The 17523-nt window shown below is 40.5% G+C and overlaps 1 protein-coding gene across 5 annotated transcripts in view; it reads right to left on the bottom strand.

Moving 5' to 3' along the window:
* The window catches only part of ntrk3b (neurotrophic tyrosine kinase, receptor, type 3b), a 159532-nt gene that overhangs the window by 53814 nt on the left and 88195 nt on the right, over positions 1–17523 (bottom strand). The window lies entirely within an intron of this gene.

Below are 17523 nucleotides of genomic sequence, written 5' to 3'. Positions count from 1 at the left end.
TTCTCTAAAACCTAAAACACAAATAGACCTAAATTTAATCTGTCTGCAACATCTACAGTTTTCGTTCCCACACCAGCAGCTTTGTGGATCTTCTGATTTACGCAATAGAGAGAGGGGTATTCTTCAACCAAAGGGGCTCAAATAACACAGTCAAACCTCTAGCTGAAAGGTTGTCATTTTAAATCCCAGACAGACAAGGTGAAATGAGGGCAGAGGCAGGGGATATTTGGATAAAGAAAAACAAAATCACACACCCATTTGTGATTGCAGCAACCTACAGCATCTCAGTGCTCTGATAATGATGCACTTTTCTCGTGCACACAGCCTTTTAATTTCAGCTGACACGGTGGGAGGTTTTTTTTTCTTCCAAAAAGCAAAGCTTGAGTTGTTTGCTATGCTGATGATGTAGAAGCTGAAACACACTGTTGGACTGTCGCTGACTGTAAATAAGGGCATCAGTTAATAGTCTTAAATGTACATTAAAATCTTGTTGCTCTGGCCACGATACTTGTAGGCTACTTGTTTTGTGGGATTACTCTGTATCATGGTGACAAGTCCAGACCAGCAATGAGAATATGTTCTCCTTTCTCCTCCCTGGACAATTGCTCCTGACACGACTAGGACAGCTTCCTGTCCCTCCCCCTCTCACTGTAATGGAGGTCGAAAGCTGCTTTTTCCGCATTTCTGCCCACATTAGCATCTCTAGCTAATTGGCACCATTTGTTCAATGGCATCGCTTGAGTTTGTAAATTACTTTTACAATTGTCACTAATTATCAAGCTAGATGAGTGGAATTGGTGCGATTGGTCCCCAGTGGAGTGGAAACACAACAGGCGGAGGAGGGATTAAGACTCTGGGGGCAACAAGACGAGCTGGCTAGCTGAGAAATGCAGTAGCACTACATGAAGATCAACAGAGGATTACATACAGATGGTGCTACTGTAGCACTGCCTCTCCCTGCTGCATGCCTGATGCACTTTGGCTGCATCATTAAGAGAGATGCAGCCAAAGTGCATCAGTATGTCTTTAGACTTGTTTATAAGGCTGTTGAGACGCTGGCTGAGAGTTTTATGTAGAAAGTAATACAGAAAAGAGAGAATGCAGAAAGACTTTATCTAAAATGACCTGTTCTCTGAACACAACATGTTAATCCCCTGGACTGTCTTTATCACAAACATGCAGAGCAATTCCCCCTTTGAGCTGAGCCCCGCCAATGAGAATAAAGTTACCATTTAGAACTCGGCTGTCGCTGGCAAAATGTATCAGTAGCTAGTTTTATTTGATAACTATGAAAGAGTTGAAAATGGCTGAAATGCAGTCTGGTTATCTTTTTAATGTTTGCAGCTGACTTGCTTTAATTAAAGTACATTTGAGAGTTGTCTTAAATGTGGACATGATGGCTACAGGTCAAAAGATTGAAGCAAGGTAAAAAAAATCATCACCTGCAGATGATCTATGCAAATTAGCATTAGGATGAAAGCAGGAGATGAAATTAAGATATTTTCCCTTTTTTATTCAAAGAGCATGTATAACTTTTATTGTTACAATGGAAACAATATAGTACTAGAGTTTGGCAAATTGCGTTAATGCATAAAATTGCGTTAATGCATAAAATTGCATTAATGCTGGATTCAGGTTGTTGCAGTGTAATCTTGATTCACAGTGTGAACAGAGCAGGACAGATTGTGCATTTATATGGTGTCAGAATAACCAGAAAAACATACAGGCCTTATATCTGTATAGTAGCTTCTTATATCAACTTGTCAAATGTAACAATTTTGTCACTTGCAAACTGCCTGTCCATCTCTCACAAGCGGCTAGCATCACTTTTTTGCCAATACAGATGTTATTATGATTGACGTGCACATATTTAATTAGCAGTCACACCTGATACATTTTCTTTGCTCTCAATAATTATTTAAATATTGGGAAGAGGTGTGAAGGTATTGAAACACTCTAAACACAAAAATACACAGTGTGATTTTGCCTAGTTACAGTTGCTGAGCTATAATTGGACAGCTTCTGTTCAGATAGGTTTTAACAAATGGTATGTTTTGCTCATCAGTATGTGCCTAATGGTTTGGTTGGATAGTCTCATGCTGACCTGTCGTAAGCCCCCCGCACACCCTGAGCAACTCAGTGACAAAGTACAGCGGCAAATCAACAGCAGAGTTGTAGCCGCCCTGTGGGCCGCCCTGCTTATCGCTACGAGATGACAGACATGCGCAGAGTAGAAAACTTTCAGTTCAAAGAAGTCTAATAATTGAGGAAGGAGCAGTTATCTGAGGAACTGTTTTGTCTGTCTTGTCAGTATGAGCTAGACAGTCCAGCCTCTGAAAGGCCAGACAATTTGCGCTCTAAATGTCATGTTGTGAGGAGGCAAACATGGTCTGGTGGAGGAAGGCCGGAGAGACACAATAGCTCAGGTTAAAGACGTGCCAGGCCTTATCGTACAATTACTCTGACAAAATCCTCCTGCGAGTACAAACACTATATTAGCTGCCACACATCGTCCTAGTGGAATATGCATAATAAGTTAAATAGTCATTTCATGCAAAAAATCGATGAATCATTGATTACAAAAGTGTTTTTGCTTTACTTGTTTTGCATTTTTTTTCGCAGTGTGGAGGAAATTGGATTTTGCCCTGTGGCACAGCAGCAGGATCAGATTGTGGGCTGCAATAGCGTGGATCTTATCTTAGCTACAGCATTGGTCCAAAACATATTGCTACACCTCGCACAGTGGAAATAGGCTTCAACTGAGTTTTACTGTTGACAGAGCAAAAGGTAATGGACACAAACACACACACACACACACAATAAGTATGTTCTATCTGACTTTGTCCATTTCTCAGTTTGTGTGTAGACTTACTGAACCTATCCAAATTCAAATATGCTCTTGTGTGTACATGTGTGTGTGTGATTGTAGGGGATGGGAGGCGTTGATATATAAATCTAAAGGATGCCATTTCTCACATGACCCAGAAAGTGCCTATTGCTGTGGTCGCCATGAAGACGCTCTTAAATCAATGCTCAGTCCCTGGAGGTGGTATTAAATCAAGGGTTCCCAAGCACACACACATACACAGACACACACAAATGCACCACAGCACATCTGTAGACCTTTTCACAGTTTATTGCATCCCATAATGTGCAGCGTTGTAGTGTTCTAATAACACTGTCAGCTTTGCATGTTTATTTTTACTTGAAGTGTCTTCTTTGCTGTAATGGTGCCGTTATTATAATGTTCCTAGCTGTTACATATAAACCTATATAGCTGACCTTACATCTGTCAGGAGGGGGGAGACTTGTTTGAGAGCCCCTCAGTTGCTTCTGGGTAAAAAGAATTGAAAATACCACAATGAAATGTTAGTCCCCACAGTCACAGAGGAGAGTCAGCAGAGTCGCCATCTTACCCATTAGCTAAAACACAGCTGATGCAGCTTTTCAGAGCTCCCTTAACACAAATGTCGTCTCTCCTCCCTTTCTGTGATTTCTCCCCCATCGTCCTCACTCTCCCATCCTGCCTCACACCTCCTCATCTGTCCTCCCTCTCCATGTGTAAAGAACATGCTGTGTTCAGCTGCCTCTGTGTTGCTGTGGTACCGTTAGCCTGTTTGTTTAGCTCATCATCACCACGCTCCCCTGGGCTACACAGGGTTTATCTCCCTGCCAGTTAGCAGCCATGAAGTCCAGACACAGAAATAAAGCTACTTTGCCAAGCAGCTGAAATGCAATATTACAGCTACAATGCAATATCAGAGCACCCATTGGATTCTCGGAAGGGTTTCAAAAACTCTGTTAATGGAACAGGAGGACAGAAGCTTTTTTTATAATAAAGAATGACCGCGGAACAGACCTGGCTCTAATGGAGGAAAGTTTTTTGCTGTAAGAGCAGGTCAAGGTCTCAGTTCTTCAAAACACAGTGGGCTACTCTTTCCTGAAAATGGGCGCATGTGCAATCAAGAGTCAACTTGTGCTACATACACTATTGCTAAGGATTTTTTTTGCCGCATTTTGGTGAAGCGGGCTGTATCCGAAATCACCCATTCATTCAGTAACGCCTACTTTACAATATAGGGTCTTTTGTATAGAGCACTTTATAGTGAGCTCATCAGAAATAGAAAAAACGACACTACTCGGCACATTTTCTCTGCGCAAGTAATGACGTCTTTGTTGAAGGATTAACAGCTACAACATTGGCTGGTGGAAAATCCCATAATACATTTTAAATGTTTATTTTAAATTTAGAACTAATAGAAAAACATTTGGAATGATACTGTTTAAATGTAGGATTGAACTTGTTTGCTGCAGATTGTGCTGTGATGCTCAGCTTTGCTCATATTTACATTTATATCACAGGTCAGGCAGTTCCTGTGCCCCTCGCTCCTCGTCTCTCTGTCGCAAGCGCTATGCATGATGGTAGATATTGCTCTGTTAGTGACCATCTGTTGTACACAATTTTTAATGATGCATTATGGCAATGAGTGCACTGTATAGTGAATAAAAAATTTCACCGAACATTCGGACTCACTAAAGTGGACTATAATTATTAGTGAGTGATTTTGGACACAGTCCTAGACACACAACCTTGATGAAAGAGGATTGCTCAGTTGTTGCAGTGGAAGGATTTCAGTATCATGAGGTGGCCTTCAAACATGCTTGATTAATAGGTAATCACCTCCTGAGGCAGACTGCAACACAGAAACTGTAGCTGCTCATTCATAATGTTTGATGTGACATACTGTGTATCTGAAATGGTTTACACCAGTGGTGTCACACTCAATCACAGAGAGGGCAAAAATTCAAAACTGGGACTACGTCAAAGGCCAAACAGGGTCAACATTTATTAAACAGGATGGACAGGATATTGGATAAATTGCAAACGAAAACATATTTAGGTCAGCTACATTGTTCTTTTATTTCCATGTGCCAGAGCCAGATGTTTGGCGTCTGTTCTTGGCTGCCAGTTCATTAATGTTTGGGGTTAGGTTCTGTGTTGTGGAAACTCTCAAGATGGAGTGAAGGTGTGCATCAGTGAGACGACTCCTGTGTGGGGTTTTGTTCATCTTCATCACAGAGAAAAGCGTGTGGGGGAACTTGGCGGGGCACAGACAGCAGTACACAGGCACTGGGATCTCTGGAACACTAGAAAAATAATTTAATGACACCAAATACTCGGCAGGTGAGGAAGGGTGCTCGTTCAGTTAAGATAGACACATGATATTTTATCGCAGGCCCTATGTAATTGTACCACGGGCCGGAAGTGGCCCACTGGCCTTGAGTTTGACATCTCTGGTTTACACCTTGTGATGTGATAGAAATCATAGAGATGTGACAACATGAGATCAAATCAAAATCCAGTCAAAAACATCTCAGAGGAGTCCAATCACTAGTCCAAATTATTTGCACGATAAACTTTAAATGTGAAAACTAGAACATTGTGTGGATGTTTCAGAGCACAGACAGTGGGCAGGCATGATCTGCCATCGAAAAAAACAGGAATACATCCTCCAAGTGGTTGTAAATGCTAATGTTACAGATAAAATTAGTCATTAATCCAGAGCAGTTTCTTGTGCTTTCACTGAACAAATAATCCGTGTGCTTGTCTATACATAAAAAGGTGCCCTGACACAGAAAGAAATGCATAATTTAATGAAGTGCATAAACTCTCTTGTCACAAAATCTCTTGATTTGTAAAGACTTCCTGTGGATTTGCACTTCCCATGGCGTTGTGCTTGCACACAAATATCAGAGTGCAGTCTGACCACTTACAGTTCTGTCAAGAGCCAAAGTGCCTATTGGCTAACTTACTATTATTATGCGGCGCCCTGCAGAGAAATCATGTTATCCCAATGGTGAGGTCAGAGGTGAGGCCTGGCAACAGAATGGGCTTTAAGCTGAGTATGATTTCAGTGTCAATCTTCAGAACATTTTAGCAGGGACAACATAAAACTCCTCAGAAATCGAATTGCCCTGGATGACACACAGTCTAGTCACATGGAAACGACTTTGTTGAGCCAGTAAGATGTACAACCTGTGGTGTGTGTTCAGTCATTACACCTCATATAAACACACAAAGTGACAATCTGCCATGGGAGAGAGAGAGAGTGATTGTTGCAGTTATTCTGAGCACAAGAAGCATCATCCTGACGCCATCTGGCTGCATCTAATCATCACCAGCGACACTGCTGTTCCTGAGCATCACAGCTCTTAACGCACATTTGAACTCAAGACACTTCTGGACTCATTACCGAGCGTTAAGGTGTCACAGAGACGAAGAGGATAAAAAATGTAGTGACCCACAAGACTGTGACCTGTAAAATTGACATAATCTGCTGCCTTTGAGGAGCCAGTAATGACCTCTCATCGCAGTGTGACACACTCTCCATCTTCATTTCACACCCTCTTAGAGCAGCACAGATGGCCTTGGCATTTCCTTAACAACCTCTGAAGTCTTTCGTAAGCCAGGCTGCAAATCTTGTGCGTCTCCTGTTGCGGCTAACTTGAAAATATTGGAAGATGCATGGATGTGACAGGAAGGTGACTTTTTATTCACCGCATTGTCTTTGAAGGCTCACTCCAACAGCTGTACGCCACACGGCCAAGTCCATCAGAAGTGTCTACAGCAACATTTACACTGTGTGTTAACCCTTTCCTTCCTCACATATTTGTCCCCCTGTCTTTTTTTGTGTACTAACAACGCTTTTTCACGGGTTAATGCACAGGTTAATGAGGTGGGACGAGGCCACTGTCAAATGCTACTAAACCAGCCTTGCAGGATAATTTGTCTTGCCTGAGAAGTGTCAGCCACTGCAGCTCCCGACTCTTTAATTCATTCAAATGAATTTTGTTTTAATTGTTTTATCCCCGGTGATCACTAACTCCATTAGTGTGGAAAGAGAGAGGGAGAAAAAGAGAGAGAAGGAGATAAAATGAAAGAGAGACAAATGGGGAGAAAGGTTTGGGGAAGAGAGACACAAATAGATGAGGAGAGCAGAGAGACGAGAGATTTGTATTAGGTATTTATCTATCTATCTATCTATCTATAGATATTCATAAAGGCTTGTGTGTGTGTATGTGTGTGCATGCCTCTATGAATAATTAATCCCCTAGTTGTCATTACACAACAATTACTCTCCTGAGCTAAAACTTTAACCAGCCTTATGAAAGATGGAGGTTGGTTCACTATCTATATCACAGCGGCTGCGGTCTGCTGGTCCCAGAGGTGTGTTAATGCAAACTGGAGAGAGGCTGATGGGAAGATGGGCCGATGGGAATATGGGGATGGAGATGGAAAGTGCTCCATATTTAACACAGGGAAAGCTACCTGACCATTATAAATTCAGGCTTACTGGCCCTTAAAATGATGCAGTTTTCTCAACAAAGTAAGAAGTATGTATTCCACAAGAATAAATTCTAAAAAAAGGTGGAAAAAACAACATAATTTCCCTTTGGAATCCTGCGTTGGAACTGCTGCATTGTTTTTATTAAACAAACAAAGTACATTTTTTAATATTAGAACAATTATCATGGGATATATAGTGGAGTAAAGAAGGTTGTATATAAATGAATGTAGAGTAAAAAGTATAGTCTGTGGAATAATATGTTGAAGGCTTTTGTTATTATTACACATATGGTCCAGTTCCAACTCTTTATAATATAGCAAATTATTGTATACATATTAATTATATAATATATATTTTATAGATGCACAGAGATGCCTTATATATGTCACTGTTACAAAGGTAATGCAATTTGCTGCTATCAAACATACAGCACAGTGCTGGTACTGTTCAACATGAATCCTGTCTCTGTCTAAGAAAATTACTGTCACTTGAGGACATGGGTGCAGTAATAAAACAAGTATATTTTGATATTCAAGGTAATATACACATTGTTAAAGTGTATATAGGCTTGTATCTTATATTATTGTGATCCTTATCATTATACACCTTGCCACATCGTCATAGATTTTGCAAAGAAATTAATTCCTGTGCTTTAGCTTGCATTTCTGAATCTGTCAGTATGAAAGAATCACAATCCTCTGCAGCGTAGGCGTGAGCATGCAGAACCCTGCATTTGGCTGTTACATAATGTGAGCAGTTTGCCCGGCCGGTGGCTAAAATTCACACTGAATTAACCAGTGGTTAGAGTGGGGGCTAAAATCCTCCACAGCATGCCTCTCTTTTTCTCCCTTTTTATTGAAAAATAACTACATAAATAAGAAATTAGGCAGGAACCTCACACCCTGAGAATCACCTTCCCACCTCTGAGTGGAGGCTCTCTGGTGCAGTGCTATAATAAGCGAAGCATCATTCTCCTCAAGTAGAAAATCCAAACTGGAGTCATGCCAGGGGTATCCAGAGGGAAACAGAGGGCTAAAATGTTGAGCTACATCCTGGGTTGGGGGTTCATGACTGAGCTGCACATCTTAGCCTCTTTTCCAGGGCTAGTTTCACAATGCAGGCTATACTGTCTCTCCCACGTTTGCTTACATTGTTGTTGTAGACCGCCGCAGCTGAGGAATCAAAGTTTCTCTGCTTCTACAATTTTGGGCATTTTCATTTATCTTTTAATAAAAAATCCATAACCAGCTTTTAACAGGATTGTTAATGGTTAGAACAAGAGCATCACTTAGAAACACCTCCTGCTGACACTGTGCTGTCAACAGGGAACAAGCAGTCCTGCACTACAAGATGTGAGGAGTGCTATCACAAGCTGACTCCACTGTACTCAAAGAGGGTGGTCTAGTGAGACTCAGTCCCCTAATGTTCATTTACTTTGAAGAAACTCATCAACACCATTCAGCCATGAGTCTATTTCAAGGCCTCATCTAAAGTGCTGAGAATATGAGTGCAATAACTATTAGTAATGTCCTCCAGGATAGGATAGGGTAAATACTCTATGTTTGGGGGTTTGAATGAAAGCCCAAAGCACAGATAAATGTGGCTATGATTAGCTGATAGAGATTCTCGCACCTCTCACAGAGAATACGTATTGTCAATGGGAATTTGAGCAAAACTCATGTTCTCAAAAAGGTTGTCTGGCAGTAAATGGCTGACAAAGACAGTGTGTGTGCTGTGTAGGGTTAATATTAACAAGTGTGATGCTACCAATGGCTCACTAAAGGTTTAAAAATGGTGTGATAGCATCAAAAGCTATATGCATGACTGGACTGACATCAGAACAGTAGCACTGACATGCGCTGTTTAGATTCACAGTCCAATTTTTCTCAATTTGAGTTGCAGCCCACAATAAAAGGAGGGAGCAGCAGTTGAGGAGCTTCCCAGATCAATACTAATTGAAACATGGAAATGTAGAAGTGATCCCTGATGCATTTACATGAACCTATTGTTCAGCTGCACTGGAGTCAGTCCCTCCTCTTAAATGGTTTACAGTGTAACTACATTTGTATTCATTATGAAACAAAGTGCTTGTGTTCCCTAACACAGCTATAGCTCTTGTAACTTTCCATGGCTGTAAAAAGGAGCCAACACTTTATTTTCTGAAAATGTGCCCCCGGGGATGGAACCAAACTGCCGCAGCCTTTCAGAAAGCCTGTGCTAGAGACGTGCAGCTTCTTCCTCTCATCCTCCATCTGTATCCTGACATTTTAAAGATGCTATATTAAGCTAATGTTAAACTAGAAGACCGAGGACAACCTTCTGAACTATTGATAGCAAAGGCTTAAAAGGGGAGAAGCTTCCAAACACCCATTCAAAGTGCATTCAACAAGACCACTCCGCAAAGCCTGGCCTTTTTCTGGGTGTTACTTTACAATGCATGGCACAGCACAGCGGTGCACGGCACGCAGAAAGACTCTGAGAGGACAGCAGGCACTTAGCTATTAGCAGTCTAGTGCTGACAGTCCGAAGTCCAAAATAAAATAAAACAAAAAATAGCAATCCTATTTGTACCAGGAACATCATGTCCGCAGCAGCAGCCTCGGGTCACCCTGCACTCCAACTCCATCCAGGGACACACAGCACCACAGCCAAACTATAAAACAAGGTTCTCATGAAACTTTGAAGTGAGATGCTGTAAATAAGTAAACATCCCTTTTTTTGTATTTGTATTCATTTTCTATACAAGGTGCAAAAAGAGCGAGGAGGGAGACACTTGAGATCATGCTGTGGCTGAGAGAGTGCAAGCAGCATCCAGGTCGCTCCTCACTAAAAGCACTGTGGCGTCAGCGGCAGATATGGTCTGAAGGACAATGAAACGTGACGACAGATAATGGAAGACGAATTTCACTTGCTGCCGACGTCTTTTCTGGGAAGACATATATTATGAAATGCTTATTAAAAAAAGCACTTGCCGTGTGCTTGTTGCTGTTTTTCCCTTACAATCCCCATCTGTCACTTGCGTTCAGAAGAATGAATTATAGCCAATTAGGGTGGCTGCTGCTGTGGCAACTGAGCAAAGGGTAAACACGGTTTGTGCAGGGAAGAAAAGACACTTACGGTCTGAATCTCTGTGCCACTGGTGAAAAAGGAGAGTGAACAGAAATTAAACATTCATACCTTTTTCTTTGTTTAAAAGATATGTCCTATGTTTGGTTGAGACAAAGGATTTTATGAATAGAATTATGTTTTGAAAAGCAAAAGAAGAGACAATGTAACAGTGAGAGTGAGAGAGTCTCACACCATAGTTCAACAGTGGCTCCTGAAATGTCCCTAAAACATCTGTCCATAACAAGAGTCCATCTGTCTACGATAAGTAGCAGTGTTACTTAGTGTTGCCAATTTTCTGCCCTCTGTGATTTTCTAACAAACAGCAAGATTGTTGTTTTTTTCAAGATTTTTTTCATTATTACCTAAAAGCAAATGTCCAGTGAGCTATTTGTTTTACCACTATTTTCAGATAAACACAGTATTATATAATGAAAGTAAAATTGTACCCATCAGGAAAGCTGTGGAGTAGAAATAAAAAGGAGCATAACATAGGAGCACCTGCAAATACACAGAAGTATGTTAACATAAATATGGACGCAATCTTATCTGACTACTGACCTTATTCTAGATTAAACAGCCAATTATGAGCTCTGATTATGACTCATGTGTTCGACACCTGAATTTTAAACCCAAAGGAGATTACTAACCGTGATATTAATTCTAGGTAATTTCGCCCACCAATAATATAATGTGAGTATAAACATATCTACATAATTAGACTAAGGTCAGAATTCTCAACACATTTTAATTTGATTACTGCTTATTCTTAGTATGACCTTATTCAGGTGAAGATAATCCAAAAATGTTGTTAGCAACATGTCTTACTGAGGCTATAGTTTTAATTTGCTTCATATTGAAATATTGGTGTCCATGTACACGTGTCTTTTGACCTTTCATTACATTTGTTGCATTATATGTTGAATGGACTCAGTTTCTTTAGCAGGTCCACATTTAGGAAAACATTTAAAGTTTAATTGAAATATTTATTTGTGGAAAATTTGCTTAACACTCTTATCTGTCTGTCTCTCTTTAGACAGACGTGTCTCGCTGCTTGGCAGCACAGCTCACTCTGGCCACTGGAGGCCAAGGGGGGCAGTGATGCAGTAAATGTTGCAGTGTGTGTGTGTGTGTGTGTGTGTGTATGTGTGTTTGTGTTTGTGTGTGTGTGTTTGTGTGTGTGTTTGTGCTTGTGAGCACTGATCATCCCCAGGCCTGGTTCAGGTAATGTAGCGGAGAGGAGGGTAAGCCGACCTGACACACATGCTTGGATCACAGAGGCTATAGCTGCCTGCCGCAGGGTATGGTTCGTGTGTGTGTGTCAGTGTAGGTGTATGTGTCACTGTGTTGGTGGGCATTACCTACATCTCCATCTGGGTGTCTGTAAACCTGACTACTGTCTATGCTGATTAACTCAAAAGTTTTAATCCGGGGGTGGTCTGACCTCTGTCGCAAGTGCATTTCTCACAACATGCACTACTGAGCACTGAGCCTGTGCACGTCTATCATAGGAGGCTGGTGTGAGTGCGAAACGTATAATTACGCATTTGATAGAGAGCTGAGAAAAACATCAATAGGAGATGCAATAGGTTTGATTGTAGTGGTGCAGCTTTTGATTGATTATACATTTTTAATGATCAATTGATTAAAATAAATTAAACTTTTGTCTTAATGGAGTCACGCCTGGGTGTGCAACATGTGACGGCTGCGTCGCTGATCTGCTGCGTCTCACAGGTTTCAGTTGTTCACACAGGATGTGTGTCCATAAATTAAAGTAGGGTCTTGCGGTCCAGCAATGACGATAAAAGAATTGTTCAAACAATTGAATGGATTCAGTCAACAGAAACGTTAATTAAATTTGAAATGGGTGCAGGAAATGTTGCAAAATGTACGTTAGTGACATATTAGACAGATATGGACAGTGAAACTGTGATGAAAGACCTTTTTTACTGTCAAGAAAGAAGTTCCACGATGCACAAACGTGGCTACCCTATCCAGTGTGGCCAACACTTAAATTGAAAATTGTCACAATTTTCAACTCTATAATGAAATTGCCAGTCAACCATATTGAGTTTACTTTGGCATTTTTGCTGAAAAACATTAACTACATATTGATTTATTTTGCAAATCATTTTTGTGGATTTATTGACTGTTCTACTTGATGGCTAATTACACAGGATCATTAAAGCTTCATCCAGTTTGTCTTGATCAATAGAAAAGAGCAGCTTAACGCCCTGTTTTGATAATGTCCATCGCTCTCTCAGGGCTAAAAGATACGATAACGCTAAGACTCAGGCACCATCTGTACGGAGAAGAGTCAGATGCACGGATTTGAAATTCAAATCACTTTGCTATTGCAGTTATTAACAAAACATGGTTTCATAGCTGCTAAATCAAAACTGACCCAGAATTTCAAAAAATGAACCGATTAAGCTCCAGACTGTGTTTTCACTTTTCTCGGTAGCATCAATAGCTCTCGCCCACCGTTAGTGGCTCATGTGACCGACTTTAAGCTTTTAAGCTGTTTGTTGCCTAAATGCACCTCAGGAGCAGCTCGTGTTTTACTCACACAACCCTAAGCATCTTTTCTTACTGAGCAAAATTGAAAGCAGCAACAAGCAGTGACTGAAAATTAAAACTTTTTTCACAATATTCTACAGAAACAGAAACATCCCCCCCAAGTAATTGTTTATAAAAGCTGTGCGGATGAGATATGTCATAAACTGAATATAACAATTTATAACTAAGTTTTATTTAGTGAACCCATTTAGACCTGATGCAACATGTGTGTATATACCTTTAAAACTAGGTGTGATGTTTGCATGCTTTTCCCTTAGAGCCTGCTGAGATATATATGATCTCATTGTTTTGAAGACATGCAACTAATGAAATACATTGTGATTTACAGAAATCCTCAAAGGGCGAAATGCATTACAGGAAATATACTGTTGTTTATTTGTTTGTTAGCGCTCTTGACCTGCAAAAACATTTTTAAAGTAGTGTTTTAGACAATGAATGACTGATGAACTAAGTGAGGGGAGCAGAGTTTAATTGACAAAAACAATGAAGAAGATTCAGACCCAAATAATCTTCCAACTGACCTGCTAACTAAGGCTCAGTTGGTAAGACACATGTTTGAAGAAGAGTTTTATAAAGTTTTAAAAGATCATTTTTGATTTAGAGTTTGTTTCTATTTTGTGCCCTAGGTCTTAATGGGTTAATAAACAGTGTTTTTCCTTCTCTACATTAATGCAGTCAGTTCTGTTTCTTACATCATCTGTCAGTTCCTTTTGACTTGTAACCTCTGAGTGCTTTTGTTAAATATATATTTTCAGTCAAAACTCTGTAGTGAAATGTGGCCAAAAATAGTGCCTGCATCATCTGCTCCTTATGTAAACACTCAGCAGCTGCCAACCTCCATTGTGGAAGAGACCCAGAAATATGCAGAATGTGGCACTGATTCACGAGCCCTATTGGGATCCTCAGAATTAGTTCAAAATGATTTTATTTCCAACATCCAGGACTGCGTGAGACGCTGTTTTGTAATGATGACAAAAATATTTATGAGATTATTTTAGGTTTCCCTGAATTTCTTTCTGTTTTTGTAGTCAATTACAGTTTTTAAAGGCAGGTCTACGTGCACCCATTCTGAATATAGCTAGTGCACCCAATAGGCCTGAACACAAATAATACACATTTTGTTTTGCATCGGCTGCAATTACAGCTGCAGAGGTGGGTAATTTTCTACCACAACATAAGAACATACGATAAGTGAGCAGAATTCTCATTACTGACATGCGGTGTGTCTGTTTCTAAAGAAGCATCATTGATTCCCTGCAGACAAAGATCTTTGTGAAAGACATTTCAAAACCCACTGGTGTGAATAACTATGTGAACGACGCGGCCACTGCTTGTTCTGCTAGATGTTGTTGCTGGAAGGTAAGTTGACAGCATATTGATCAGAACAACAGGTTATCTATGGATGTTCAGTAAAGGCTCTGTTTTGATGAAGAGTTTTTCTAGTCTTGATGACCATTTAAAGTGCTTTACAGTACAGTTTATTGCCATTCACCCATTCACACACACATTCATACAACACTTTTTCCATGAGCGGCACGTCCGGGTTCAGTATTTTGCTCAAGGACACTTCGGCATGCAGATGGGATTGAACCGCCTCTGGTTAGAGGACAACCGCTCTACCCCCCTCAGCCATGGCGGCCCCACACACACACCATATATTTCTACACATATGCAGACAGGTATCTTTCATAAAACCACAATTTTATGCACATAAACAGAGGAGCAGTGTATCACTCTGAGTTGTAAATGCAAGACGGCCTGTGAATAAACCTGAAAGCCTAGCAAATCAATTGAATGTACCTCAAACACACACACACACACACACATGCACAGGTCCGACCAGATCAAAGAAAAAAACATAAAAACAGAATTTTTATCGGATCGCCAGAAAGGGTCTGTGCTCAAACTCCAACAACCAAAAGAGCCCCAGTGATTTAGTGGAGCGAAAATCCATTATGGCTCCATCCAAAGGTAATGACTTCTTCAGACTGATTCTCCAGAACAAGAGTGGGAGGAGAAAACTCTCTCTCTCTCTGTCTCTCTCTCTCACACACACACACGTTGAGAAATCAGGCCTTTGTACAGAGCAGCGTGAGGTCTTGAAAGAGTGTCCACGCTGACATCACCTTTCTTTAGGTCTTTATTCCTTCATCACTCACATTGAAAGAGGAGAGAAGCATCTTTATTTAAGCTGAACTGGATCAGGTATCTGCAGTCTGGAGATGGAGAACGAAAAGATGAAACATGGCAGCACTGAAACTGATGCCTCTTATTTGGTAATTATGACCCAAAGACATAAAGCTAAACACTAGAGTGACAATAAGGCAGAACACTGCTAAGGCAGTATCATATCTCCCTCTGATTCTCCACCTAACACTGACCTTCATGGAAAAGCTGTTAGTTACCTAGCAAGTTAGTTTGGAGAAAAAAAACTGTGGGCGCAGAAAAATGTATGAGAAATGCTCTTCTGTCTCTCGACAGAAAACGCTGAGGTGCACTTGAGCAAAGCGGCTAATCTCAACATATTGTAAGGCGTGGTGAGCTTTGCAGGAGAACCACGTGGCTCCATGTGAGATACCCCTGCAATGCAATTTCCAAATAAATGCCCTACAGTGTCCGAGAGAACTTTGGACCTTGTCATCAGGGAGACAAATTACCTTCTTCAGCGCTGCTGCTTGGAGAGTACTGAAACTGCATTTGAAGCATCCTTGTGCTAAGAGTTGACTCCTACAGTAACAGTGGGCATCCTGACCATTAAAACATGCTAAGCTCTGAATGCAGCCAGCACTATTAAACAGTGCCCACTTGTATTTGATAGTAAGTGTAAATATAAGTCAGGGCTGTAGAGTTTTACACTGAGACTCATATTGATTCTCAGGTGGTGCATTTACTGGACTGTAAATTAAATAAAGATCCCAAAAACAAATGGAGCAATGTTTGAGAGCTGGTTCAGAAAGCTTGAGCTGCACGGCTCTTTTTATGTGAATAGAAAGATATTGGTGTTTAAATTCTGTTTTGTGTTTGCTTCCTCTCAAATGTGCTATTGTATGTTTATTCCTGTGTGTCTGCGGTTATAAATAGGATGTTGCCCTATCTGGTGCAGCTGAAGCATATTTCCTCTTTTTTGATACTATTGTATTTTGTATGTGGTTTAACAATAATACATAAACAATAATCTAGCATACACGCCCTGGGAGGGTCTGAGGGGAGTGACGAGTTCAGAGCCACAACAAGAATCGTACTTTTTTCTGCTGAAGTAATAAACAATTCAAACGTGAGTTATCTCACTTGACTCTTAGATGTGGGCGGATAATATCAGTATTTAAACACTTGTAAAATGCATTGCTATCTACCTGATTATGGTGCTTCACAACACTAAGGAAGTTTCTGGAAAGTAGGTGCACCATTAATAAACAGCTATGACACTAATTATATCTTATCACATACATACAAACACAGAGGGTTACACTGTCTTCATGTCATGGATTTGTAATAAGTTTGTACAGTGTGTGAGCTTTTGTTTACATCATCTTGTTGTTATTATCTTTTTGGTTTCTTTACAATCCGGATTTGTGACTTTTGTTTCCTGTCTGTCGGAACAGTTTGTTTGCGCTGCGTAAATTCATCCTGACATTTGACGATGTCGTGACATTACAAACACGACTGCAAAGCCTAATTAACTATGAGACTTATTCTTGATTAGAGGCAGCTTTAGTCCAATGTAATAATTGACACCCCCTAAATAATTACAGCAGAGGCTTCTTAACTGAGGTAAGTAACAAACACTTATCCTGTAAAGTAGCTATTAAGAGGTGGCCGTAGCTTTTGCTACTTTACACTTATCGTCAAGGGCTCAGATGTAGCGGGAACCAAATATGGGTGGGGGTGGTTAGTGTGTTTTATTACTATATCAACACTTACCCATGGTGACTTGTCCATAAGAGTACAAAATTCAAACCACATACATTTTATTTTATTTTTGGCCTATTTTCAGGCCTTGATATTTGAAAATCACCTCTAGTTTATCATAAGAAGACCTACTTTGTTTTAAATGTGATATATATTATTGACATTTTCCAAATATTGAAGAAAGAGCTGAGGATGTACTGTATGTTCTGTGAGTGGCAAACAAACTCGCCCAACACAGACAAGCAAACACAAGCAGATGCCACCACTCAGCCTGCCAACTGAGACAAACACCTGAACCTAAACCTTAGCACCTGAGCCACTACCCTCCTCTCTTCATCTGTTTGTAGATCAGTGCTACAGCGGTTTTACCTCTTCGGACAACACCAACACCAGAGACATCAGCAAAAACTGGGGCGGGCCCAAAACGAAAGCTCAGCATGTACGAAAGCCATATTAATCCTATTGAATTGCTCAGCATGATCGACAGTGCAGAGTCCACTAATTAATTCAGGATCCCTTCTGAAATTGCTCTATATAGTAGACACTGTGAATATATGAGGTGTATGTTCAGTGCATAGAC

The sequence above is a fragment of the Paralichthys olivaceus genome, chromosome 1 (genome assembly GCF_024713975.1).
Source record: "Paralichthys olivaceus isolate ysfri-2021 chromosome 1, ASM2471397v2, whole genome shotgun sequence".
Lineage (NCBI taxonomy): Eukaryota > Metazoa > Chordata > Actinopteri > Pleuronectiformes > Paralichthyidae > Paralichthys > Paralichthys olivaceus.
This window is presented reverse-complemented; position numbering and strand designations above follow the sequence as displayed.